Source organism: Acomys minous (genome assembly GCF_964271855.1).
Source record: "Acomys minous genome assembly, chromosome: 3".
In the NCBI taxonomy this organism is placed as follows: Eukaryota; Metazoa; Chordata; class Mammalia; order Rodentia; family Muridae; genus Acomys; species Acomys minous.
The window spans coordinates 44,665,406-44,693,379 of NC_140485.1; the positions used below are offsets into that span (position 1 = coordinate 44,665,406).

The following is a 27,974-nucleotide window of genomic DNA, read 5'->3' on the forward strand; positions in this document are numbered from 1 at the left end:
GACATAAACATGTTTATTTTCTCCTTCTACATGGGCAGTGGGGGCATGGAGCATGGACAGAGTAGGAGCTGGGCGAGTGCGCATGCGCATTGAGGGGGCGGGCAGTGAGCTTGCGCTGGGTTAGGGACAGCCTGCAGCCCTGACCCCGTCTTCTACTTGACTGCATGGCTCCAGAAACATAAGCACCGGACTACTGGGCCAGGATACAGACTCTATTAGTTCACTGAAGTGAGTCACAAGCACAAATCTAGAACTCGGGAATGGAACGTGGTCTACAGAGGTCCAGACCTCTGGCAGAATTCTCTGTTGGGTCGCCTCCTGTCTCCAAGGAATGAACATTCGGAAGAGCCCTCTGCTGATCAGGGGTGGAGGCAGACGGTGAGTAAGGCCAGAGGCCAACACCCTAATCCTTGGCACTGCCCTTCCTCCCACACGCCAAAAGAAGCCATAAGAGGAGTTGGAATGCGTGGGTGCTGCCTTTGACTTGCCAACACCTGCTCTGGGGTCCTCCGTTGCTCTTTCAGGAAGTTGTTGCTGCTGGAGCCACTGACTTCTCAGCTTTGAGGATATGTTTGTGTTATAGAGAAAATACCCGGATCAGGGTTTTATTGTTATTGTTGTTGTTGGGTTCCCCCCCCCCCCTTAGGGTCAGAAAAGACTGACCGGTGAGTGATTCAGATCTATATGAATGTAAGGCTGCGTGAGCTGAAACTTCTGATTGCCTCCGGCCGTGGCAAATGAGGAGTGGAGCCAAGAGCAAAGTCCTGAGGCCTCCGTAAGCTCACCTGCCTTCAGTGGAACAAGAGGGTGCACACAGGAGCATGCACAGTGGCGTGTAAGAAGCAGCCACCGTACCTCCTAACTGCCAACTCCAAATACCAACCGCCGCTTCCCACACGTCAGTGTCCAGATGAGACCACCACAGCCTGGCAAGCTTTGGGGAGTATTCAGTAATTACTCAATATTCCTAAACACACCCTGGCCTTTCATCTTCACAGAGCCTGTCAAGCCTCATTCCCACCCTCCTCCCCACACACGTGTCTCCTGTATACCCCGAAGGAAAGAAGGCTTGCTTTGCCCTGTTTTCCAGATGAGAAGGTGGAGCCTGGGGGAGATGGAGTAACCGAGCAAACACGCAACACCAACACCAACAAAAGTGCCAAAAAAAGTAGCCAACAGGCATTTCAAATCTAGGTCTCAGGGCTGTAATGTAGGGCGTTTCTCAGTCTGTGGTACATAAGTTCCTTAAAAAAAAAGAGCTGTGCACGAGTCTGGGCCATGAAACCACAGAGCCTACAGAGGAGGTTGCAAATTGTAGCTCAAAGCCATCAAGGGAAGAAGTGCCAAGGAGAAGGGGAACCACACTGCAGGAGGACCTCAGTGTGTCTCACGCATGCCTGCCCGAGTGTTTACATGTGTTCCCTATTCAGTCTCCATAGCAACCGGCAGAGATGCCTCCTCACTATGTGTAAGAGGATGAGAGGCGTGCCTGCCAAGATCCTCTTTCTCCCAGGGGGGCAGGGCTATTTCTATCTGCAGGCTCTGTGACTTCTCCCAGAAGCTATTTTGGCATGAGGGTTTCAAACAGTGAATACATTTGATAGGTATTTGAACTGCATATACCGGAAAGGCCTCATCTCCTGCTGCTGCTTCCAAATAATTATTCATAGAGTCAGGAAAGGATTTTCTTATTGGGCAGTAAGGGACAGAGAGAGGCTGTGGGTCTCTAGCTTTTAACCACAATGTTGAAGGCGTGTCTCCGTTTTTCCTACCATTTCCAAGCATATGTATTACCTAATTCTCCCCGAAGAATCAAAATTGCTCTGTGATGCACACGTATCGGTGATGTGAACTGAAATTCTGAGCCAGTGACCATCTTTCTCAGGAACCTCCCACCTCAATTCTTGCTCCAACATCGCCACTGAAGTGATACCTTCCGTTGGAGACCCTCAAATGCTGGGTGGGTATTTTGCTTAGACACAAAGTTTGCATTGCCACACAATTCAAACTGTGATGTGCATGTGACCAAAATGTTTTCAGTGTGTGTCTTTCAATGGAATAGACGATGTGTGTGCTAGGTGCTAATGCATTTGTGAATCAAAAGTGTCCAAACGCCTTGGAGAGGAAGCAAGAGTAAAGGCATTTCTGCTTCTCTCTCAACACTAAGTGTTTACCACCCACGAACAAACCTTTCTTATGGTCATCCAAACTTCACAGTCTACAAATGATGGACACAGATACCAAGGTCCATATTAAAAATTCCTGTACAAGTGTCCCTCTGAGCTTGATTTAGAACAGACTAGTGATTCTGATGTGGATACAGAGAAGGCAGCTCATAAACACGCTGAACAGAATCAGAATTTTCAAAATCAACTATCGAATGAGACCCACCCCAAGCTCTTATATGTACTTTTTAACAGAAAATCATGCGCAAAGTAAATTTTACATCATAGTTGTGCTTAAAGGGAAATTTTTGTATAGAGGCTAGATTGATTGAGTTTTGTTCTAAAAATTCCACCTGGCATTTTATATGTCAAAACATGCAAACTGGATGGCGATTTCTTTTCAACATTCATACCAACTTTAGAAAAGAAGAATCGCGAACAACTAACACTAAGGTGTGTTTTAAAATAAGTTATCACCTTATAAACATCCCTCTCCTTTTTGCTTAGCAGCTAGGCAACTACATAGGAGGTTGGCTGGAGCTATCACACATTTGCTAGGCATCTGCTTTGAATGTAGAAAGTGTAGAATTACAAAGTAGATGGCCCTTGCCTTAAGACACAAACACGACTCTCACCTGGGAAGGATATACATTTATAGTTTTTAGGAGATGGCCCCAGCTGGAGTGTAGCTGTCATAGCTCATTCAGTGGATTACTCCCATGAGTACCTCACTGTCAGCAAAAGACTGACTGGCCTGGCTGACTGTGGACCAGTGTGATAACTTCAGTCCACAGGGAGTTGCTGTCCACAGCCTGACACATAGAGGTCTGCCTTCTGTTCTTTCTCTAGAAGTTGCTTTAGGAAAAACAACACTTAAAAAAAAAAAGACAGTGTAAATATTATCCTTATGGTAGACTACTGTTTTTAAATTTTTCTGTATTACCTGTAGGCCCGGCTAGGAATCAATCAAGACACAGACACTTGCTATATTTTAAAATAGCCTTAGTTAACCTGGGGCAGGGTGGATATCAATCCTCTTAACTACTTCCCATAGTGGGGCAGGCATGGGATCCCTGCCTCAATCCCATGCCATCTGCTTCCAATAACTTCTATCAAGCTACCTCCCATCCATAATCCCAAATACTTGCTAATGTTCTTCATCTTGGCTGGATTCTCCAGCTATCCCATGGCAGCTTTCCTCTCTTGACTTTAGGTCTCTCTCCTTCCTCCTCATGGCCCTCTTCTTTTCTTCATCCTTGTGGTCTCTCTTCTTCTTGCCAGAATTCCTCTCTCTCCTAGCCCCACCTATCTCTTTTGCCCTAGCCAGTTGGGATGGGTTTTTATTAAGCAAAAGGTCAGTCACAGAGACAGTAAGCAGTAATTAGCACCAAAATACATCTGATTGTACCCCAACAATAGACCTTAGAAATATTATTATAATAAACATTATGAGACACATGTGGTATATAAACCATGTTAGATTTCAGTGACAAAGCTCTTTCACTCAAGACATCATGGTAAGTTTTCAAGAAGATAGATGTGTAAGAAAATGATTCAAGTGTGTATGTGGAAATAAGATGTGGGAAGGAACCATCAGAACCCAGTTGAGTCTTGGCTTTTTTACCTCAGTTGGCTCGCTGACTTTGATCAAGTCCCATGACTTCTCTGGCCTTTGTTCTCTTTAATTGTGACATAGGTTTGTGATTAGGGGAAGAAAAGTTGTCTATGTGCTCGCCAAGTTGCATTTCTCTTTTAAAATCCCCTGGCTTTTTGAACCTTCTAGAATTAAGCCGCACTCTGCAGACAAGATTCTCTTTGACCTATGTATGCATTTCCCACAGCTGTCTTAGCAAAGCATCACAAACAGTGTCAAAAGGCTGACATCTATTGTCAAGTAGCTCTGCAAGTTAGAAACAAGTTTGCTTTCTTCTGAGGGCAGGGGAGGGAGGATCAATTCATTCATGCCCACTTGCTTCCAGATTTTTCACCGTCTCTGACAGTTTTGGAGAGTTCTTGACTTCGTGCTCACACATTTTCCCTCTCTGCATCTGAATCTAAATGTTCCCTTTTAATATGATACCAGTTGGGTTTTGGGTCTTCTCTATTTCTACATCTGTATCCTATCTATATCGTCATAAATACCTCAGTTTTCAAAGATTTATTTCCCCTAAATCAGTTTCACATTCTGAGGATGCTTGTTTGTTTGTTTGCTTGTAGTGTTTCAAAACTTGAGAGAAGTGCAATTCAACAGTAACAACCTTTACTCTCTCTTGGGTCTATTCTGATCCAAGATGCTAAGTAGTATTTGTTCATTTCAGTTGTCAATTCTAACCAATTAGAGTGATTAGGTGGTGGGGTATTGTAGACCAAGGGCCATGAGATGACATCTGGAGTTTTGAGGTATTTTCTGTTTTGTTTTGTCATGTGTACAGAATACAGAGAACAAGGGTTTGTCAGCCTGTGATGAACAGAAGCCATAAAAATCCTATCCTTCATCTTGGAAGTAGAGAATCTTGACAAAAATGTGAGAAACATAAAATAGCCACGTTCTTTTCAGATCTCTTCCATTGAGATGATCCGCGAAGGTGGTTGCCAGCTTGTCCTCTGCTTCTACAGCAACACCTCTTGTGGAGCTATTTGTTCCCTCTGGGGACGTCAAATCTCAAAGAGGACTCAGCAAGCTCAAGGTGAGAGGGACTGATGATTTGGGGAGAATGGCACCCTTAGGAAAGAACTGTGTATATCTCTTCCTGTGTATTATCTCTGCAGAGTTATACAGAGATACTTGCTTCCTCTGCAGTGTCACAGCTGGCTAAGAGTCACAGCTGGCTGAGTCACAGCTGTATGTGGAGGGAAAATGTGATTCTGGAAGCACAAAGAATGAATTCTCACTTCACTCTGGGCATGTACCAGCGAAAAACTACCGGGTGATAACAACTGCTGTAGAAATAAAGGCAAACGGAGGTGGGCCCAGCTCGGGATAGAACAGAGACTACAGACAGTGGGGCAGCAACTCTCTGTGCCAATGGATACAAAGGAAATACTCTCCCGTTACTGAGTGAGGAGCACCAGGAAGTACTAGCAGTAGCCTTGGCTATTCAGAGAAATGGTTTCCTTTGTGTGTCGTCTTCGGGGTTCTTGAGGGCAGCCTGGTTAAGGATTGTCCTTTAGGAAAACAAATTGGGCTGAGGCTTCTCACCTCACAGCATTCATCTGAGGGATGAATGTCCCTGACTTGGTACTTTCCTTATCATAAGAGTGGGCTTGGGTGGGGCCCAGGCTCTCTTTCACAGTTTCTCCACTATTGAAGCCACATTATTTCCACTATGTAGTAGATAGGTTGCATAATGAACCTAGCTTTTCATTGTCCCCTTAACCTACCCCTTTGGTAGCATCTTCCTACACTGATTCTTCTGTTATTTATGCAACTTGCTTTAACCCCAGGAAAGGCTTAAAAAACCCTTTTCCTTTTTTTTTTAATGTCAACTTTTTAAAAATTAATTTATTCATATTACATCTCGATTGTTAGCCCTTCCCCTGTTTCCTCCCATTCCTCCCTCCCTCCCACTTCCCCCCTTCTCCCCTCCCCTATGTCTGTGATTGAGGAAGACCTCCTCCCCCTATATATGCTCTTAGGATATCGAGTCTCTTCTTGGTAACTTGCTATCCTTTCTCTGAGTGCCACCAGGCCTCCCCATCCAGGGGACGTTGTCAGAAAAGGGGCACCAGAGTTCGTGTGAGAGTCAGATCTCACTCTCCACTCAACGGTGGAGAATATCATGTTCGTCGGCTAGGTCTTGGTAGGGGTTCAAAGTTTACTGCCTATATTCTCCTTAGCTGGTGCCTTAGTTTGATCTCTGCCTTCCCTGTGAGACCATGCCTGCCTGGGCTGGTCCTGCTAAAGGTAAACCAGTGATACATGGAAAGAGCCCAGTCATCAAGACCCAGCCATCCTACACCAGTTTACCCCAATCACCCAACAAACTAACCACAAGTACATGAGTAAGTCCAGCTGACATCAGCCAAGCTCCACCCAAATTAGCAGAACCACCCGGTGACCAGTAGAATCATGAGGAGTAATTATGAGGAAAAAAGAATGGTTGTTGCTTACATCGCTTAATTTGGGGGTGGTTTGTTATACAGCATTAATTATACAGCAGCTTCCATCATGCAGGGGTAAAGAGGCGGAGGACCTGAGATGGAACTGTTGTGTTTACTGTTGGAATGTAGTTCTGAGTAAGAAACTCTGAGGAAGTGGGGGAGACGGGTCTGTTAGAAGGCTGTTTAGATTCAGGGCTAGAATTTATCTCCAGAGAAGAATAAGTCAAATATTGAAGGCTAGAAATAAAGACATGGTCACCATAGCCTAAGAAAGTCCAGCACAGTACCTAGCACTTTTGATGGCTCTCCCGGCTAAGGCACAGTAGATTCTCATTTGACTCCCACAGTTGCAAGTATAAGAAAGAAAGAGGCAGAAAGGCTTACTTCAAGGACTGTTTGTGGGACACTGTGTCCCAGGCACTGCAGGGAGCCAGAGGAATGGCGCAGTGAGTAAAAGACTCGTGACCTGAGCTCAACCCCCAGAATGCCTTTTTAAAAAGCCAGATGCTGTGGTGTAATCTGTAATCTACTCTGCGAGATGGGAGGCAGAGACAGGAGAATTATCCAGAAGCTTAAAAGGCAGCAGACCTGAAAGACTGAGATCAACAGCAGAAATGACAAAGAAGACTTTTCTCAGCAGGGTAGAAGACAAAAACTGACTCTCAAAAGATGCCCTCTGACCTCCATGCAAATGCTTTGGTGTAGGTGCATGAACACACACATACATAAACGAGATAATTATAAATGAGAATTACTATAAAGTGTTATAAAGCTAACTCAGTGTGAGAAGATCTCTGTGAAAACATAAGCTTGGCATCCAAAATATTCTTGTGTTTTAGTCAAATTGCTTGGAAAAAGAAAGTATCACCAAAAGAAAAAAACAGAGTAACATCTGTGTAAATAGTTATATTATTCATTATTTCAATTGTATTCACTCAACAAACATTGAGGTCTATTCTGATGCCATTATGTTAGACTATGTAGGGGGAAGACAGATACAGCCTAAGGTAGGATGCCAGCCCATATGGAGCCTGTTACAGCCTGGTGCACATTAATAAAGATGGATATCTTGTGTCTTCCATACATGGCCTTCACACTGTACTCATGAATTCACAGCAGCAGCTGCCCCCTGCAAAAGATTTGCACCAGATCAAGCCAATCAACATTGTAGCACAGAGCAGGGGTACAAGGGCTCATATGTTTCCACCCCTGCCTGAGGAGCTGTACACAGTTGACTATAGTAAGAGTTTAGGTTTCTTTAAAGGCCAGTTATGTTATATGACTACGTTTTTCTTCTAATCCCAGGGGTGGGATAGGAGGCTGCTTCATAGCAAGTGATTATAATTTGCCTTGTGCTTTAGCAGGGGTATGACCTTTGTCAGCTGCAGCTAGTTTAATTCTGGGGACTCTGTGGCAGTGGCTGCTCTCCATGCTGCTGCCCCTGCTGTTGCTGCTGCTCTGTCCTACTTCTGCATTTGCTCTTGCAGGATTGCTGGTTTGCTAGACTGCTGGTTTGCTAGACTGCTGGATACTCTGACAATGAAGATTGGACTTGCCTCAAGGAACCCAATACCTCCAATCAACAGGAAGTAGCCTATAGAGGTCTGTGCCACCATTCTCCTCAAACCTTCTTTCTCTCCTATCTAGTGTTGGAGGTTGGAAGGGATTAGGGAGGAATAAGGGTTGGAAGGAGATAGAGGTTTAAGGACCCAATAAAAATAGATTAAAAATACAGTAACAAGTGGCACTCAATGTGTCTAGGCGCAATGGGAAACTTGACTTATAATGCCATAGAGAAGATGGCAAAGTACAAAGGAATGGATATACTGTTTCAGGATGTCAGCAAAAGGTTGATTGCAGCTGCTGCCCCTGGGTTCTCTCCTAAGTTGCTTCAGATGGGATTTCTTAAACATCTTCCCTCCTCCTCCTCCTCCTCCTCCTCCTCCTCCTCCTCCTCCTCCTCCTCCTTCTTCTTCTTCTTCTTCTTCTTCTTCTCTTCTTCTCTCTTCCTCTTCCTCTTCTCCTCTTCTCCTGTGTTTTATTTAAAAAAATAAAAGGTTGAGAGAATGGCTGAATAATTGGAAAAGTTGCAAGGACACATGGAGAGGTCTGAGAAACAAACCAACAAAAAATCCGGAAGGAATAGGAAACCCGGAAGGGTGACTCTTCTCTCTCATTTTTGAAAGGATTGCAGAATTGCTTGTGCAACTAGAGAGGCTACAGGTAGAGGCTGACATGCTTGGGAAGCAAATAGGCCCAGAGAGAGGTGAACAAAGGGGGTCAGACCTGGCGACTGAGAGGGAGCACTTTCCACAGTTGCCACCCTGCCCTGTGCCACACACTTACAGTTTCAAGTCCCCACAACTCCTGGGTGGGGCAAGGAGCTCAGAGGAACAGGCCATGCAGGTGACAGGGTTAAGGAAAAACAGCCTATTTAGAGAGAAAGAGTTAATCTTGAGCCAAATCTGTTGCCATAGGAGTGGCCTGGGATTACGAAGTCACCATTGGTTTTCCCAGTAGTTGTGTAATGCATGCCTGCTAATGGTGCTTATTGTGACCACCAGGAGATAACAAGGCATCCAATTGAAATGATAGACCTAAGGCAGGTTAAAGAGGCTGTTGTTTTCCCTTTTGTTAAGCAAATATTAAGTAGCTGGGCTACCCAAAGTAGAATTATTCTCCAAGATTGGAAGGGATTATTGACAGGTGTGCCAGAGGCCAGCCAGTAGTTACAATGGTAAATGTGGTGGAGGGAGGAAGCTGCAGATATGGAACAATGAAACAGAGCAAGGAGAATAAATACCGTTAAACATCGATTTCTTGGGTGCCATTATAGAACAACTTCCCTTGATGGCTTTAAGAGTTTGGGATAAGGTTGAGGAGCCCAGGAAATGATCTACTTCACTTATTAAGATAATACAAGGCTCTGGAAAAGCATTCCCAGATTTCTTGCATAGATTGGTTTCATTTGTAAACAAAGATGTAACAGCTTGATGCCAGATAGGTTTTATTAGAGAGCTTGGCATTTGAATTCTCAAATGCTGAATGTTAGAGAGTTATTAGACCATTAAAAGCACAAGCAGCACCAATGGGCAAATGGATAAGAGACACAACTGATATTGGCTTTTACAAGCATCATACCAATATCATAGGACAAACAATAGCCAGAGGTCTCAGATAGCAAAATACCCGGGACATTAGTTGTAGTAAATTTGTCTATTTGCAAAGAAACTGTAAGGCTAAAAGCCTGAGAGCTCAAATGGCAGGTGCATTAAACTCTGAGAAATAAGGTACTTTCAGTCATAGAAGCAAACCAGCTGTTTCTGGTGGAGTGAGTTCTCCTCGGAATGAAGGCTGAGGCTAGCTGGGGTTGGTAGATGCTGTGGTACTGAGTGCAAGTCCAGGAGGGACTTGCTGTTGGGAAACAAACTAAGTGGCTTGCCATCTCGAGGTCCTGTAGCAAAGAATATGAGCCATTTTCCTTTGATCAGCGAAGAGACAGCAAGCAGGAAGAGAAACTGCAACTAAGTATTGCTGATCTCATGTGCACTAAGGAAGGCAGTGAAGCTTTAGATCTGGCCACAGATAAACCTCTTACCCTATCCCCAAAAGTTCAATGTTACAAAACAGCCACTGGTGGGTATGGTCCTTTGCCTTCAGAGACAGTAGGAATGATTTTGAGAAGGAGTGGATTAACTTCCCAAGGATTTGTTGTATATCCAGGTGTTATAGATGGTGATTGAACAAAGAAATTAAAGTGTGGCATATGTAAAAAAAAGATGTAAATTAATAAATTGCTGAGCTGCTACTGTTTCCCTACATTAAGGGCAAAGCTGTTCTACTAGAAACAACATGGGGATCTTGGAGGACTGGGAAATGTATGTTCTTGCAAACAGTGTTTAATGATCAGAGACCTAAATTAGAATAGCAAGTGAATGTTGTTGAAATAGAAGGTTTGGTAGATACAGGAGCTGATGTCTCTATCCTTTCCTCAAAGTTTCCAAATCTAGAATCGTCTCTTCAGAAGGTTATTGGTAAATTATCTCAAATAAGACAAAGTGTACAATGGAGTTAAATGTGTAGGACCAGAAGGACAAACAGAGAAGTTGAGACTCTATGTGGCTGACATACCCATGGATTTATGGGGAAGAGATCTTTTACAACAATGGAATACTAAAATTAATATTCCTGAAATCCCAGAGGCAGTTTCATGATGAAAGTAGAGGGTAAATGGTAAATGTTTCTGGGGGAGGTATTGATATATGTCATCAAAACCAATCACAAGCTGTGCACATGGTCCAAAATTTTTGGTTTTTTTTTCCTTGGTCCCCCCCCCCCGCCCCCGCCCCTCTTTGAGAAAGGGTTTCTCTGTGTGTAGTCTTGGCTGTTCTGGACTTGTTTTGTAGATGAAGCTGGCCCCAATCTTACAGAGATCCACCTGCTTCTGCCTCCTTAGTGCTGGGATTATAGGTGTGTGCCACCACTGCCCAGCAGATTAGTGGCCATTGGCTAATGAAAAGTTGCAGGCACTTGAACAGGTAGCACAAGAACAGCTGGAGGCTCAACATGTAGAAGATTCTACCAGCCCATGGAACTGTGTTTGTTATGAAAAAGAATCAGGAAAATGGAGGATGGTAACAGATTTAAGAGTGGTGAATAGAGTAATTCAACCAATGGATTCTTTATAGTGTGGAATTCCTTTACCTTCTTTGTTACTTAAGTCATGGCCTATGGTAGTAATTTTTTAAGTTGCTTTTTCACAATCCTTTTACTTGTAATAATAATTATCCAATAAAGAGATATCATTGGAACATACATCCAGAGAGTATATTAAATAGTCCAACTTCGTGTCAATATTTTGTGCAACAACTGCTAGAAATAATTCATAGGCAATTTCCTCAATCTATAATTCACCATTACATGGATAATATTTTGTTGGCTGATTCTGATGTAGGTACTTTTAAGAAAATATTTAAGGAAACACAGAATTCTGTTATGCTTGGAGTTACTGATTGCTCCTGGGAAAGTACAGAGAGGATATTCTATTAACTATTTGGGTTATAAAATAAGTCAACAAAAAAAAATTGACCACAAAAGTACAGATCCATAGAGATCAGTTGCAAAATCTTAAAAATTTTGGAAAAATAATGAGATATTAATTGGGTTCAGCCTACATTTGGATTAACTATTCATGAGTTAAGTAATTTGTTTTAAAAGTTACAAGGAGATTTGGACTTAAACAGTCCAAGATGGTTAATAGCTGACTCGGAAAGAGAGTTAACTCTGGTACACCAGAGACTGTGAGGTGCATATGTAGATCGAATTGATGCTAAACTTGATTGTATTTTTGGTTATTTTGCCTTCAACTCATTCTCCTCCTGAGCTCATTATGCAAAGGGAATATAGTATTACGGAATGGATTTTCTTAGCATATAAACAAATTTTAAAAATTGTACATAGAAAAGGCTTCTGAATTAATCATAAAAGGTAGAATAAGACAGTGTCAGTTGTCAGGAACAGACCAAGCTGAAATTGTAGTGCTTATTACTAATAAGATTATGTCATTATCGGTAATTAATAAAGATTGACAAATATCTTGTAATAGTTATTTGGGAGAAATTAATAACAAATATCCCTAGAACAAGTGTTTACAACTTATAAAAAAAACTAATTGAGGATAAGAGATGGTTCAGAGGTTAAGTGCACTAGCCTTAGTTCTTCCAAAGTTCTTCCAAAGGTCTTGAGTTCAATTCCCAGCAACCACATAGTGGCTCATAACTACCTATAATGATTTCTGGTGCCTTCTTCTGGCCTGCAGGCATACAAGCAGGCAGAACACTATATAAATAATACATAAATCAGTCAGGCATAGTGGTGCATGCCTTTAATCCCAGCACTTGGGAGGCAGAGGCAGGTGGATTGCTATGAGTTTGAGGCCAGTCTGGTCTACAAAGTAAGTCCAGGACAGCCAAGGCTAACACAGAGAAACCCTGTCTTGAACCCCCTCCACAAAAATAATACATAAATCTAAAGAAAAGAGAACTAATTGGATTCTCCCATGTATCATAAAGGGAACACCAATTTCTGAAGCACCTACATTCCAGACAATAAGCAAAATGATCCAAAGCCCGAATACTCAGTTCAAAAATCAAAGTTGTATGCAATCTGTATTTATTGTTAGATTTCCCTGAATCTCTTAATGTAATTACTGAATCTCAATATGCAGGAAGAGTTGTTATGCATATAGTAAGTGCTGAATTTATTCTTGATAATTTAGAATTAACTTTTTTATTTATAGAAGAGCAACTGGCAACCAGAAATAGAAACTATCCATTATATATTACTCATATTTTGTGTCATACAGGTTTACCAGGTCCATTGACCCAAGGAAATGAGGAAATTGACCAATTATTAATAGGAAACATGTTAGAAGCCTCAATATTTTATGAAAAATATCATGTTAACAGTAAAGGTTTAAAGAAGTAGTTAGTTACCTATTATAATCTTACTTGTAGACTTGTTGGGCATTAGTTTAGTTAATTATAGAAACAAGCTTTATTTAGCCTACTGTGGATGTTTTCAAAGTCAAGAAGAAAGCAAATGCCTACAAACAAACAAGTTTGTCCATTTAGTTATATTAAGATAGGTAGGTGATCTTCAAAAGCTTCAAAGACCTACAAAGTATGGCATTTAGGACATTTTAATAACAAGGTTTTTCATGATAGTGAGACACATCAACTCCTGGCAGCAACCCTATCCTACTTCAAAGCAGATGATGGACAGTGAAGAACCTCCATATGGAGTTTGCTTCAGATGTAGCAAAGATAGCCACAGGACAAAAAGTTGCTCTTGCCTCAACTGCTAACCACATGCTGTTCAAACTGTGGGCAAACAAGACACTGGGAAGTTGACTGCCAAACTTTGCCAAGACAAGATATGCCAGTCCTTCATGATTTCTGATTCACAAATAAATCTCTCAGACATTCTGGGCCTGTAGACTGGAGACTGAATGCTCCAACCACACAGAAAAATCCTGCGTGACTATCCAGGTAGCCAGCAATCCCTGTCATTTCTATAGTTTTGGAAGCTGCTTGCTCTGTAATTCCTGTTTTTTCAGGTAATATTATCCTGCTCAGGTCTTTGACGGGGTTGAAAACTAGTCTTGCAGTTCTCCTTATTAAAGGTTAAAGGCATTAAAAACTAAGTTGCTTAGGATATAAGAAAAATGCCTCAGGGTCTAAAAATATGTTTTAAAGGTCATAAGTGCAAGTTATGTTAAGAAAGTTATTTTGGTACAAAACTTTGGACTCAGCAGGATAGGATAAGTAGTGAAGCGCTTTCTCCGAGGTTGCCAGACACATATGGACTGGACATTGTAAATATAATTCTTACTTGATAGATCTCATTGTATATAGTTTATTAATATTAGAGAAAATGTAATTTTTTACACTAAGGGGGGGGAAATGTAGTGAGAGGTTTGGTGTCTTAAACAACCCAGTTACATTATGTGAGTTAAAAAAAAAAAAGGACATGAAATTGAGATGGGGATGGTGGAGTAAGGGCTGAGTCTGGAAGGGAGTGAGGGAGGAGAGGGAGTGAAAATGCTCAAGGAATAAAAATATTACCATATTTTCTGGCATATGAGATGACTGGGCATATGACAAACCCCAACTTTTCCAGTTAAAACATTGCATTTGGAATATACTTGCCATATAAGATTACCCCTCTTCCAGTGCACACCCTGTACAGCAGTCTTGGGCATGTGTCTTGTTGCAGGATACATCTAAATCCAAGAAACTTTCAGGGTTAAAAAGTCATCTTATATACCAGAAAATATGGTATAGTAAAAATGATCACCGAAGTGGTACCTAGTATATAGTTTATGAAGACAGGAATTTGAATAATCTAAACAGGAAGAAATTACAACAAGGAAATGCTTATTACCTTGCTTAATTAATGAGTGATATATGTGCTGAACTATCACATCAAATTACATTGACATGTATAATTAATATATTAATAAAAAATACAGGATAAATAAAAAGACCTCACCCTTCCTGTACTATCCTATTCTAGAAGGTCTGTTTGTTTTGTGAGAACTAGAACCCAAAAGGCAAAGCGTTTGATAAACCTGGCTTTAGTAGTATACAAGGTCCATCCTCAAGTCTCTGTTCTGTGAGTGTTTTCTTGTGATTCTGGTCAAAGGACCCTTCCCCCCGGCCAGGTATTGTAGGCCTGTACCCCAGCTGCTCAGGAGACTAAAGCAGGAGATCGTAGATGGTAGGTACACCTGTGTTATAAAACAAAGGTGAGACCATCCTCTGCAACTTAGTGAGACCCTGCCTTAAAATGAAAAGAAGTAAAAGAGCCTGTGGGTCTAGCTCCGTGGTCTAGCTCTGTGGTAGAGGGGTTGTCCAGCATGTACAAGTTCCAAAATTCAATTCCTGGCACTGCAAGAACAAAACAGCACCTTTGCCCTTAATATTGTTAGTTCAAAAACTTCACACAATAACACTATGTGGTGTGTCTCATGGTTCTTGTGAGAATTAGAGCATGCAGGCTGCTCACAAGGCAGCTTGGAGCACAGAGCTGCCTCAATAATTGCAGCTCTTTGGACCATCTTTACCTCAACTATTTCCATTTTCTCCTTTTGACCCACAAGCAACACTGATGCCATTGCCTGAATGACTGTGTCTTGATTCTCCAACAAGATGGAGACTTTTGAAAAGCATGAGAGTATAGCTCTTGTGTATGAGATTATTGTTCTTAAGGAAGAGGCCTAAGAGACAAATTTTGTCCTTTGAAGCAGATCAAAATGTGAGCCCTGGGCTGGGAGATGACTCAGTTGTTAAAGCGCTTGTCGTGCAAGTGTGAGGACCAGAGTTGAATCATCAGAATCTCTACTGATACAGATGATGGAGGAGGTGGTAGCCTGCCTATAATCCCAGCATGGGAAGACTGAGGCAGAGGCTCCCCAGACCTAGACTAACCTTATTGATAAGCTCTGGGTTTGGTTGAATGATCTGCCTTGATGAATAAAGTGGAACAACAAGAGACAATGATTCCCACCATCAACCTTGGGAAGGTGCACATACATTGAAACATGTAAACATATACATGCACACATAAATACACACCAAATCACATACATACATCACACCTGCTCACACATATACACACATACACACCATACACACATCATACCACACACTCAAAAACCACACATATACAACACCACATATGTGTATCACACCACACTCACTCACATACACAAACACAGACAAGCACCACACACACACATACCACTCATTTCATACCATACCTGTGCATGCAGACACACACACAGCATACACACACACACATACACCGTAGGCACACACATATCACACCACACATACAGACACACACACACCACATCTGCTTATACATACACACAACACACATATGTGCACTACACACACATAACACATACACATATTATACAGCACATATTACACACTAATTCCACTCACATACACACACACATCACACAATGTACCACACACACCACACCACATACAGGTATCACACCGCATAACCACACACTCACACACACACACACCACAGACAAATACAATACACCCAACACACACATCAACACACGCACATATTACATAATACGCCACACACACCACACATGCACACACATCCCACATACACCTACAAGACATCCAATACACACACACACACACACACACATACACACACACACTAAAAAGAAAAAGAAAAGCAGATCTTCATGACACCAGAACAGTTGGAGTTTTATCTCAGACTTCTTAGGCAACACTAAGGAAAATTAATTTCTGTTATTGATAAGCTTCTCAAATAATGGCTAACTTTTTGTATTCCTGAACAGACAAAGCGAGCAGGTTCCCAGTGGCCCTGCTGCCCTATGTGCTCAGGCTATAGACTGGGCCACAAGCTTCCAAATGAGACTATTTCTGTGCCAGCCTGGCTCCCGTTCCGTTCCGAGGCCACTCTTGGCATGTGTCACTCCCAACAATGCCCACTGTGTATGAGAGTCATTGTGTCTGCACAGTGAGAGGGCAGGGCAGGGGAGAAGCAGGGCTGCCCCAGCCAAAGCCAACAGCCCCAGGGGAGATGAAAGTTCTTGCCAAAGGCTCTTTACACTGCTGAGGAGTCCACTGTCCAGGGGAGGAGGATGCTGATCCCTGAGCCAGAACAGCAGCTGTCAGAGTCTGTCAGGGCTGCGTGTGTGAGGCTGGTGGGGTACGGTTGGGGCAGGGAGCTTAGAAACACTTCACTGGCCAGAGTGGCAAGGGAGCTCTGGTTCTTGCTCTCTGAACTTTTGTGTCCTTCATTCTTCAGGAAGAAGAAACCCAGGTGACAAAGCTCCTGGCCCACTGTGGGACAGGATGACAGGACGGCAGCAGACACTTGACAGAGATGGCTTAGCTTCACATTTCCCTCTGCAGCCTTCCACGTACATACCCTTGGGCAATCGTACAACCTCTCTGTGAAACCTCAAAGTCCACAACTGTAATGTTGGGGGCCAGCTCCAACCTCAACATGAGAATCATGGCAATATCTATCTTGGGCCTTTTGAAGACCGGAAGTTTTGTGCACACAGATTTCATTTACACATCCACTTTCTCTCTGTACTTTGCTTCTCTGTCCTTTGTCCTGCTTACTCTGTGCCCTTCATTTTCTTCCTTTCTTCTTCTTTTCTATGCTTGTAGCTTATGTCAGGAATGTTCAAATGTTTCCACAAAAATGCCTTTGACAACTGAAAAAGAATAAAATGATTCAGACTAATACAAGTATGAGATTCCATTGCTGCTTCCTATTTTTCTTCTACGATTCACTTGACTCCTGGGTTTTATCATGTATCCATCAAAGTCAGTTCCAGGTCTTGGCTCTAAGCCAGAGTCCGTTCTGGCTATCCAGACAGAAACACAGATTCTACAGAAGATGGAATGTGCTGAGCTCTCTGCATATCAGGGACATGACAAAGCCACCTCTTCTGGGCCTGCCCCAGAGAATACCAGTGGGGTTGGCCTTGGTTTTGGCACTCCAACCCAGCTGAGACACAACTGCTTGATTTGCACCCACTAGTGACCTGATAGTGTCACTGCTCCTTGTGGAAATGGGTACCTCTGCCAGGTGCTGCCATCTCCCATTTGCACCTGCCAGTTGAAGTGTTGAGTGGCTGGGTGTGCAGGTCAGAACCCAAGGCTCAGCCATAATGATGCTACAAGAGAAGACTAAAAAGTAACTTCCAGCTTCTATATGTGGATGCAGGACTCAAAAGGTAGACCAGTTCTTGAAGAGAAAGATTTTGAAAGCATACCAAGTGCTTGGCAATGGCCCTAAGCTCTCCTTCACCTATCTGAACATTACTTTTTAGCCACAAGTTTGCAAGGGAAGTAAATGTTTCACTAATAGATTTCCTGTTCTCTCAAGCTTTATCTCTTTTTAGTGGTCCTTGTGCTCCCAGGAGTGGGAGTGTCCTCTCCCTAGGCTCTGGTCAGCATCATGACCTACTCCTGGGTCTAATGAAGTGGCTCTTAGTCATATGTGGAGCAATTCCCATCTTCTAGGAGATGAGTGGTGTCAGTACATTTTTCATGCTTTAGGTCTTTGACTTTAGAAGTGACAAGTGTCCCACTGTGAAGAACAAATGCCAGTGTCTCCTGTGGTTAGTTTTCATGGCTTTCTTTCTCTGCCCTGGGGGCTTAGATTCTAGCTAGTGTAAGCGATTTGGATTCACTTGAGCTTCATTCAGAGTGAAGAGTTAGGCCATTCTTCTGTCATGGTTAACAGCTCCTGCTGGAGACTGAGGCAATGGTCAGTCAGTGAAGTTCTTTCTCTGAAAGTCCTGAATTTTGAGTTTCCCGAACCCATGTAATAAAGCCAGGCATGGTGGTGTACACACTTGTAATCTCAATACTGGGGAAGCAGAGACAGGCAGATCCTGGGGCTCACACAGGAATGACACTTGACATTTACGTCTGGCCTTAGCATGCACATGCATACATGTAAACACACGGACACACATATGCACAGATAAAAAAAAGTCACAATTCCCCAGGGGGCAGTCACAAAGAGCCTGTACTCTCTTGGAACTGTGAGTTACTTTATTTATAGATGACCTGGAGTTTCATCCTTTCCATGAGCAGAAGGCCCCAAGGCTATAATTGAATATTTTAGAGAAACAACATATGACTCAAATTTCCCTGTGGCTGAGGGTGGTGGGGTCATTAACCATGGAGGGTAACGCCTCTCTGCAAAATGCAAGGTGACATTCACCCCAAAACGTGGCTCTGTCATTATTTGGAATGATTCTCCTGCAAATTCTCTCCAGGGAGTAGATTTGCAAACCACTGGCTAGATTTTAAACATGTTTGCAGAATGAGAGAGAGCTGTTTTCCAGTTGGCCACTAGAAATGGAAGCCATGTAGGAGCCTTCAAGTTGGTAAATTACCTACATTGTTTTTTTCTATAATTGGAATCATAGCCTTGTGGTTGAAGAGGTGACAAACAGGGTCCTGTCCAGGGAGTAAAGTCACCCTAGATGGCTGTAGTATCTTAACTCCATGAGGCTCAATTTCCCTGCTCAAAGAGAGGCCTCATCTTTTTTCTTTGCTTTTGGTGTTTTGAGACAGGGTTTCTCTGTTTCTATGTGTAGCTTTGGCTGTCCTGGACTCACTTTGTTGATCAGGCTAGTCTTGAACTCAGAGATCCGCTTGCCTCTGCCTCCTTGGTGCTGAGATTAAAGGCATGGGCCACCACGCCCAGGCTAAGAGAGGCCCCATTTTTTAATGTCTTACTTCACACCCTTGAGCAAGGCTCTCCTGTTACCAAGCATAGCCATATTCCATACAAAAAATGTGACTCCGTCTCTCTCCATCCTGCCCCAGACCAGTGTGCTAGGTTGCCCAGGTTTGCTTTTGGCACAGTCTTAGATTCACTAATGTTATTTGTACTTCTCGGAGAATAACTGGTGTCTTGGACAAGGCAGTAGATAGACACTCAAGGAGGTGCCATATGCTCATGGTAAATGCACAGGGTCATGGGTCCATATACTCACATATGAATTTGAATCGTGACTTGCTTATCCCTACAACACACAGGCAGAGTTACAAAGATGGGCTACAGCTGACAGTAGTAACCCCTGATCATACCTGTTGTCATACACATCAGCTCTTCTTGGAGTCAATCAAGTATTTCTAAGTATCCTTAGGGATGTGCCAAGTATCCTCAAGAAAGCCCTTGTCATTTTTGCTTTGTACCTGGTTACTTCTTCTCAGTCTCTACCAAAGGTGGCTTACTAAGCCCATGGCTCTTCAGCCAATGGAAAACTGCTCACACCCAAGACTCACTCTCTCTGTTAAGGTCCCCGCTGAGTTTCATATTCTGGAAATCTTGGCTGCTCAAGTCTTACTCTAGAACACTCTAGAATACTCACAGTAAGAACATATGGGGCTGGCCTCAATACGGATGCAGCTATAACTTTAATCATACTGGATCCACAATCATCTTGTCTTTTTTCCCCCCAAAACAGATGCCTTGTTGTCAAGTTCAACCTCTTTATTGTTACTGTCTTTTTCAATGGGGTTCCAGTCCTATTCCACTGCCACCTTGCTGAATGATCTTGGGCAAAGTCTTTAACATTTCTTGCTTTCAATGTACTTGTGTATAACCTGTGTACTACATAGCAACTGTGTTCTGGGACTTGACCCTTTGGAAGCACAGTGCCTTGTCATCCAACACATAAAAAGGTATTCACTACTGTTGTGTCAAGCACTTATAGGAAAAAAATAACAATTAATAAATTAAAAATTTGATATTTCTTCCTCTTTCTAGTAAGCAATGGGCCTATCTGACCCATCAATATTTTGGAACCCTCCAACAATGTCCCATCATCCTTTGTAGAAACATCAGGACACAGTGGCACCCTACCCTTGTGGCATTACCTCACACTTAGTTAATCTGCTCCAGATGCTCCTTTTGGTCTCTGAAATGGGCTGAATCTCTACCAACTTAAGGCTTTCTACAAGAACTTTTTGTCCTACTAGGAGTCTCCAAGGCAACCTATGATTGTCCCTTTCTCATCATGTATGTCCTCAGGGTACCTCATGTGCTATTCTCCCCACTTTCATCCACCTTGTTCTTGTATGATTCATGGGTGAAACCTATTGTCTGTAGATTCTTTTGTGCTGCAAGTGCAGGCTGAGTATTATGTCTGAGGCATAGGAACAGTGACTATGTAGTCTATAAGCTGCAAGTATTTATCATCTGGATTATACAGGAAAAGATTGTGGTTTTGTTTTTTGAGACAGGGTCTCTCTGTGTAGCCTTGGCCATCTTGGACTTACTTTGTAGATCAGGCTGGCCTCGAACTCACAGCGATCTGCCTGCTTCTGCCTCTTAAGTGCTGGAATTAAAGGCGTGGGCCACCATGCCCAGCTGCAGGAAAAGATTTTTAATCCTTGTATCCCATAGTGTCATTTATTCACATTGCATACTAGTATTTTAACTGGTAAACCAAACTACTCCCACTTTGGTTGCTTTTAACTCTTTTACCTGACTGGAATGTAAATGCATCCAAGTTGAGCGGCTCATCTGTCTTGATCTGGGTGGTTTTATTAGCCTGACATAGAGCCAATAAATAATGTTAGACCAGATGGACCAGGTCTATTTCCTTTTGCTTAATAGAAGCAACAAAAAGTTTAATATTCATCATAAAATAAATCCCTCGACCTCCTGGCTTTTACAACAGCCCCATGATCTACTGCAAAGCTCATTCTGCCCCTGCCTCTAACTCTCATTATGTTTTGTTTTGTTTTTTTTCCTTTGTGCTGACACTCCTAACTTCCTGTGCCTTCTTGTCTTTCACCTGCCAACTCCCTGGCCCAGCTCTTGGCCCTCAGTGAAGCTTACAGCCCTCCGGGGAGAAGCTGGTTGATAGCATGCCAATCAAAGGGACTGCTGCCTTCTTTTTAGATATTTATGGAGGGCTTTGAAATGTGAGGGACTCATGAGCTCAGACAAATTATTGAGAGAGCTTTATAATTAAACCCCTCTTTAAGGTAAGGGTTTATTTCAAAGAATAAATCCAGGCTCTCAGGGAATAGAACTCAAGGTGCAGAAGTTTGAATTTATAAAGTCCAGATATCAGTCATGGAGGACTCCTTGCAGCCATCCAGTGTACTCAGACTTCTCCACCCTAGGCCACCTGATGGTAGAACTGAATGTCACCTCTCCCCACATGGTAATTGAGTCAATATTTACACTATATCTCCATAATTTTTCACCTTAGTAATTCATTAGAATATTGTGCTGGTTGGTTTTTGTCAACTAGATACAACTTGACAAATACCTAGGAAAAGAAAATCTAATCTGAAGGATTCCTATGTCAGATCAACTGTGGCTTGTTGTCTTTGTTACTGTCAGATGCAGGAGGGCCCAGACCACTGTGGGTGCTGCCACCCCTGGACAGGTGGTCCTGGGTTATATATGAAACCAGTCTGAGAAAACCATGAGGAACAATCCAGGAAGCAGCACTCCTCCATGGCCTCTGCTTCTGTTTCTTCCCTTCAAAATGGACTATAAACTATAAGCTGAAATGAACTCTTTTCTTCCAAACTGCTTTTGGTCATGGTCTTTATCACAATGGAAAGCAAATAGGCCAAATATCATATTCTATTTTGTACTATGTTTTTAAGAAATATTTCTTATTAAGAGGTGCAGCCATTACAACCACACCTTTACAGTGTTCAAGTGAAAGTCATGTCTGTATCCATGTTTTATACCTTCTACCTGTGCTGACATTCCTAGTAAGGCAGACAACAAACCCAGGGTGGACAGGTTTGTCCTTGAACAGATGAAGAGATTGACACTCTAATAAGGGAAACTGTAGATATGGAACCTTCTCCCCTTTAGGTCTACTCACCCATACTTTTTAGGGATTATGAGCTTCTTTTTAGTGGGATAATAAATGCGCTGAATGGTGTTTATTTGTCCCTCCACCTCCACTTATGCTATGACCCTCAAAGCTTCTGTCTCTCAACTGCCTCGTTTACCTACTCGCTCTGGTTGGGTTTGGCTGACGCTAGATAAGGAAATGAATTGGAGGATAACATGAGAGTAAGGTCAGAGTGTGTGTTAATTCATATCCCCTAACTTCCTTCCTGCCGGGCCTCAGCTTGGCAGTTTCTATTCTCCTCAACAAAGGCAGGTTGTGTTCTCCAGCTAGAGGCAGACTGGGTTCTTGGAGCGCCTCCACTCTCTTAGCCCTTTAGGCTCATAGATGTCGCTTATTTGGCTACCAACTCTCAAATCTTTTACTATTCTAGTTATATCTTTATACACGTGACTCATTTGGCTCCCTGCAACTCCTCATGTCAAAGTATCATTTGTCTTCACTCATAACCCTAATAGAACCGGTACCAGTAACAGGCTGGGAAAGCAGCCTCTAAAGGTGGGATTCTGGGCTTGGGCTCTTCACATGTTTATTTAGTTCATATGATACACCATGTGAACAGCACTGGTTGCTATGGTTTCTAATAGCCTCATGATTATGTAAGTCACTAGTTGTGGCATGGGATGGAATGGAATGCACACCATGAGCACAGATCTTGTAATCAGTGGCCTTGGGTCTTTAGACACTCTCATAACAATAATGGTGAAAAATGACAAAGATTGTGGCATGACATAGCTACCCACTGCAATGAATACACACAGCACAAAGAGCAAACGAAAGTGTTGCATGCCCAACCAAGATCACAAATAGAAAATCAGAGAGCCCCTGAGGTCTGCACGGCAGAGCCTCTCTAATAAAGTGGCTCAAGGACCCAATTCACTTATTCTTCCTCCTTGAGGCTTCCTGGGGAGTATGTGATAGCTAGTTAAAAAAAGAATGGCATTACAGTCCCTTTACAGATGGGTCTACAGCATATTCTAGAATTAACCAGGGATGCTGCTCCTGGCCTTTAGATCTGCTCAGCAGTGTCCCTTCACAGATAGAGGGGATGCCAGTCCTCCCACTGGGTAGAGTTTTTGGAAATGAAGGGCTTCAGACAAGAAGCACTGAAAATATGGTGACAAGGGAGTTTGGGGAGAAATACAGGGATATAGTTCTGGAAATTGGCACTGAGTTTGAAGATATATCAGAAGACTGAAACAATAAACTTCCCCAAAAGGGAATTTCCCACAGAAGTCATACTTGGAGAAGGGAAGTCTCCAGAAAGAGATTTCACACGGTTCTAACAACTCATCGGACCATCTTATACCTTGAGAGTGAAAGCCAGAAATGATGGGTCAGTGTTAGGGTGGGACCTTATCTCCAGTTGGGCTACTTGATCATGCATATCTTTGACCCTCTATTTAAACTTTTATCTTACTTCAGGACTCTGAAGATGGACTTGGGATGTCTTCTTTGCCCCTCTTTACAATGTGCCCACATTGAATCAATCTCCTTTTTCTGCTTTCTGTTTTAAATTTGTCCCTTTGAACTGGCTTGTGGAGAACGGGTAGCCAGACTTTACTTGGAGCACAGACTGTGACCCCCAACTTCGATAACAAAGAAGGGCACTTGCTACAGATAAGATGCCAATCAGATGGGCAGGATGATCTGTCTGAATGATATTGATCTCTCCTTTGGTACATATGCCACCAAAGTGAGAACACTGCATTGGTCTTTTTCAGTTAACCTTGTACTTGATCTATGTTTGGTTACAGCAACAAGGATAAAGTATGTGTACATGTTCAAGAAAAGGACACTGTCATCACCAAGGCTGAACTGGCCATCACCATTATCAAGACCATGCTGGAAAAAGCCAATATAAACTTCTAATGGAAGATCATTCTTTAAAAGATCTTTAACTACCTGATTGTAAGCAAGATGATTACTATGGGCCTTTCCTGGAAAATAAAGAATTTGTCTTCATAGGAAAAGATGTCTATTTTGTTCATTGAAATTACTTTCCTTACAATGCTGCAATCAATACTATCATTTGGGAGGCTATATGGACAATATTTTCTAGTCTCATGCTTTTCTATGCATCAATGGCTGTAACTTGTCATTTTATAACAACAGCACAAGCACGGCACGGGCCTCAAGGCTAAAGAATTTCCTGGTATGCCCTCCCATGCAGAAGGAGCTGTCTGGAAGCATTGCCACATTACCAATACCCCCAACTTAGAATCTTAACACAATAACAATCTGAACACAGTTTGCAGGTTTCTATGGGCAGGGGCCTGAACATGGCTCAGCTAAGAACTTTTACATTGCATCTTCCGCAGGGCCTCAAGCTAGGCATTGGCCAGGGTTATAAACATCTCAAGACTTGTCTCCTTGAAACAACTACTCCCACTCATATGGCTGTTGGCAGAAGATGACAGCTTTTTGCCATACAGAGAGAAACTCGCAACAAAGCGGCTGGATTCCATGAGAGCAAGCAAACAAAAGAGTGACAGAAAACAAACAAGGCACAACTTTTCTTTATCCTGGTCCCACTCAGACAGTGACATCGACATCGCTTCATTGTGCCATTTCTATTCATTAGAAGCAAGTCACTAGGTCTAGCCCATATTCAAAGGAAATGAATAACAAAACTAAGAATGTATGGAAGCAGGGCCATTCGAGGCTATCCTAAAGGCTAGAAATGGCAGTAGGATGACCTACTGAAGCATCAGGTTGGCTCTGTCTCTACCCAAAAGGCAGCAGACTGTGAGGACAGAGTGCTATTCTTCAGTATGCTGAATATGGCTAGAAGCCACCAAGTGGGACCATGGGACCATGTCCACCATGCAGAGAATGCATAGTTCTGAAAAAAATGTGTAGAGGTAAATGTGTCCACATACACACACCTCAGTAATCACAAAATAATCTGATTTGGGTATGGTTGCCTCTCTTCCTTGTATTCTCAAGCTCAGTGGGTTTAGAGGTTCTAATGCTCAAGGGTGGAATATATCCTGTTGGCACTGCAAAGAGAAAAAGGAAAATGTCAGTGATTTTCTAAGGGTGATGCCCATCGTACAATGGAGGCAAGAAGGACTATGCTTGACACTTGGGGGATTTCAAGTGTGGAAGATCAGACCTGTGGTAGTTCATGATAATTGTCAACTTGACCGGACTTTTGTAAGATCTAAGAGATTGGTGAGGCTTACTTATGGGTGTATCCATGAGGATGTTTACAGTGAGGGTTGACTAGGAAGAGAAAACTCACCCTGAATGTGGTAGCAACATCCCATGAGGTGGAGGCTCAGCTGGAATAAAAAGGGGAAAGGAGAAAGTTGGTGGAGAGCCTTCCTCCCCCTTCCTTCCTGGCTTATCTGCCCTACCCAGATGGACTGACACCCCTGAAACTGAGCGAAATGAACCTTTTCTCTCTTAAGCTGCTTTTGTGGGTTATTCTGTCATAGTAATGCATCAGCAATTAGTGTGGGACCCTGACCTGATAACATTCTTTGCCTTGGTGTCCTGATGATGTGGTCTCCAGATGGAGAGGACTCAGATGTTTATGGATCTCAATGGAGAAAAAATATTATCCAGTGAAAGGGCTGGCAAAGGGGAGCACAGAATTGTGCAGCAGCGGAAGGTAGCAATAGTTATCACTTTAGGCCAAAGGACAAGGTAGAGAAATGGGGTCTGCAGAGGCTGTAATTTAGCCTAACTGTGTCCTTGGCTCTGTTTTCTCCCACTTCCTTCTAAGAGCACATGTTATGACTACATGTTATTTCTAGTGAGAGTGTAATCCACCTCCCTGCCATGACACAGTAGTTGAGAGACTTCTCTGAGGCAAAGAGGTGAATGGGGTGGACAAGAGGGAGAGGCTGCTGCTTGCTTGTGTCCATCACCCCTGCCCCTCACTACCTTTGTGCTCCAGGAGGCTGATGTGTACAGGCCCCATGAAATGGACATCTAAGAGGAATTGGCAAGACTCAAGATGGTGGAAATAGAGTTTTTTATGTTCCCCATTCTTTCCATGTCAGCGGATATTAGAAGTTATTGTTTTCTGTCAAAGGTTGGTATCTGTGACTAAGTGTGGGCCCTCTCGAAGGCAGTTTCTAAGAAAAGAATATGAGCCCTGGTAATTAATTTGGAAACTTAATGCATGAAGCAGAAGGAAGGGAGAAAAACAGCAGAATGTTTATTAATGATCTAGTTGTTTTCATGGGCATCTGAGCTGTAATCACCTTGGAGACCCTCTGAGGAAAGTTGTACCTTACAACAGTTTCCTAGAGCCTAAGAAATGTGGGGCATTATCCAGAGACTTCTTATTCACAATCCACTGAGTTTATTTCTGGGGTCAACAACTCAATTTCTTTTCCTGCTATAACTCTAAAGAGTCTTTCTATAGCCTTAGAGAAGCCTAAAGCCACAAGACTGAGAGGAATCTTGAATGGTTTCTCTGTGTTCTTGGTGCAAGACACAGGCAAAGAGCAAGGACCTGCCCATCATATAGACCTGCTCATCATATTATCTTAAGGCCAGGTGGACTGTAAGTCCATAAGGATGTATCAAGATAACCAGGTGGGCCTTGGTGGCATCTTCTCTCTTTTATAGACACAGGAGTGCCAGGTTTGCTTCTTCCATTTTACCCATAATATAGGCTTCCTGTTCTTATTAGCTATCTTATTATTCTTTATTTCTTTTCATTAAGGAGATGGACACTCTTATAAACAACTTCTTCTTTAACCTTTTGGGCTACTGATCAGTTTTGTGCCTAAACTCTAACAGATAATGAATGTGTCTCTAGACAGAAGGATGCTTAAGCTCAAATGTAGATTGTGGTTACAATGAATGGAATGGGCATCTTTGATGACAATTGGCTTCTTGGCATCAAAGCTTCTTTTTTCTGTGTTTCCTACCTGATAACATTTATTTCTGAGGTTCTAAGGAGTAAACCCAGAACCTTGTGCATGCCAGGCAAACACTTCATCACTGATCCATATCCCTAGCCCCTACCTTTGACTCTAAATGGGAGGGAAAGAGCACTTCCCAGGCTCCCTTGCTGCAAGGTTACTCACACATAACCTGGACTCCACCAATTAGATATCATATCCCAGCGGCAGACCAAGAGAGGACTAGGGAGGCAAACTCAGGAATCCTGGTAGCAAAACAGTGACAGCTGGGGAAAGCTTCAACTAATCCTTTAAAGCCACTTTATCACAGTTACAGCAGTACTATCCCGTGCATAGGAAAATACTTATATTGGCATTAGAGGCATCAAGGTATGGTTTTGGGTGTCATCCTTGGCTGTGTAGACTTTAACCTGAGCTCAGCTGCTCTTGTAGTTTTGTAAGTGAACCAATGCCTTTTTTAGATAACTCCCTTTCCTCATGTTTTCTGCTACAATAGCCAGAAACTATCCCTGCATATTTGCAAAGTAATTTAAAAAAGGTACCGTGTCTTCTGAGTGTGCAGTTTCAAATTAATTGGTGGATTTTGAAGTGGAATCAATGACTGAAAAAGTCACATAAACAATGCTAAGTGCAAAGTCGTAAGTTTGAACAGATTAATTGCCAAGCGAATCATTTATATGTCTGCCTGCCTGCCTGTCTGTCTGTCTGTCTGTCTGTCTGTCTCTCTCTCTCTCTCTCTCTCTCTCTCTCTCTCTCTCTCTCTCTCTCTGGAGAGAGTTCTTCTGGAACTTTCCCTTAGCTTGAAGTAAAAACAGAGACCAACTGTATGGTGCTATG

At 42.7% G+C, this 27,974-nt stretch overlaps 1 long non-coding RNA gene across 1 annotated transcript; it reads left to right on the forward strand.

The window, feature by feature from the left end:
- Nucleotides 1–262: 262 nt before the first annotated feature.
- Nucleotides 263–24,189, forward strand: LOC311593632. The gene is made up of 5 exons (XR_014777790.1): nucleotides 263–378; nucleotides 1,783–1,960; nucleotides 4,598–4,852; nucleotides 7,754–7,868; nucleotides 24,009–24,189. It is a non-coding gene; the product is annotated as an uncharacterized lncRNA (long non-coding RNA).
- Nucleotides 24,190–27,974: the final 3,785 nt, after the last annotated feature.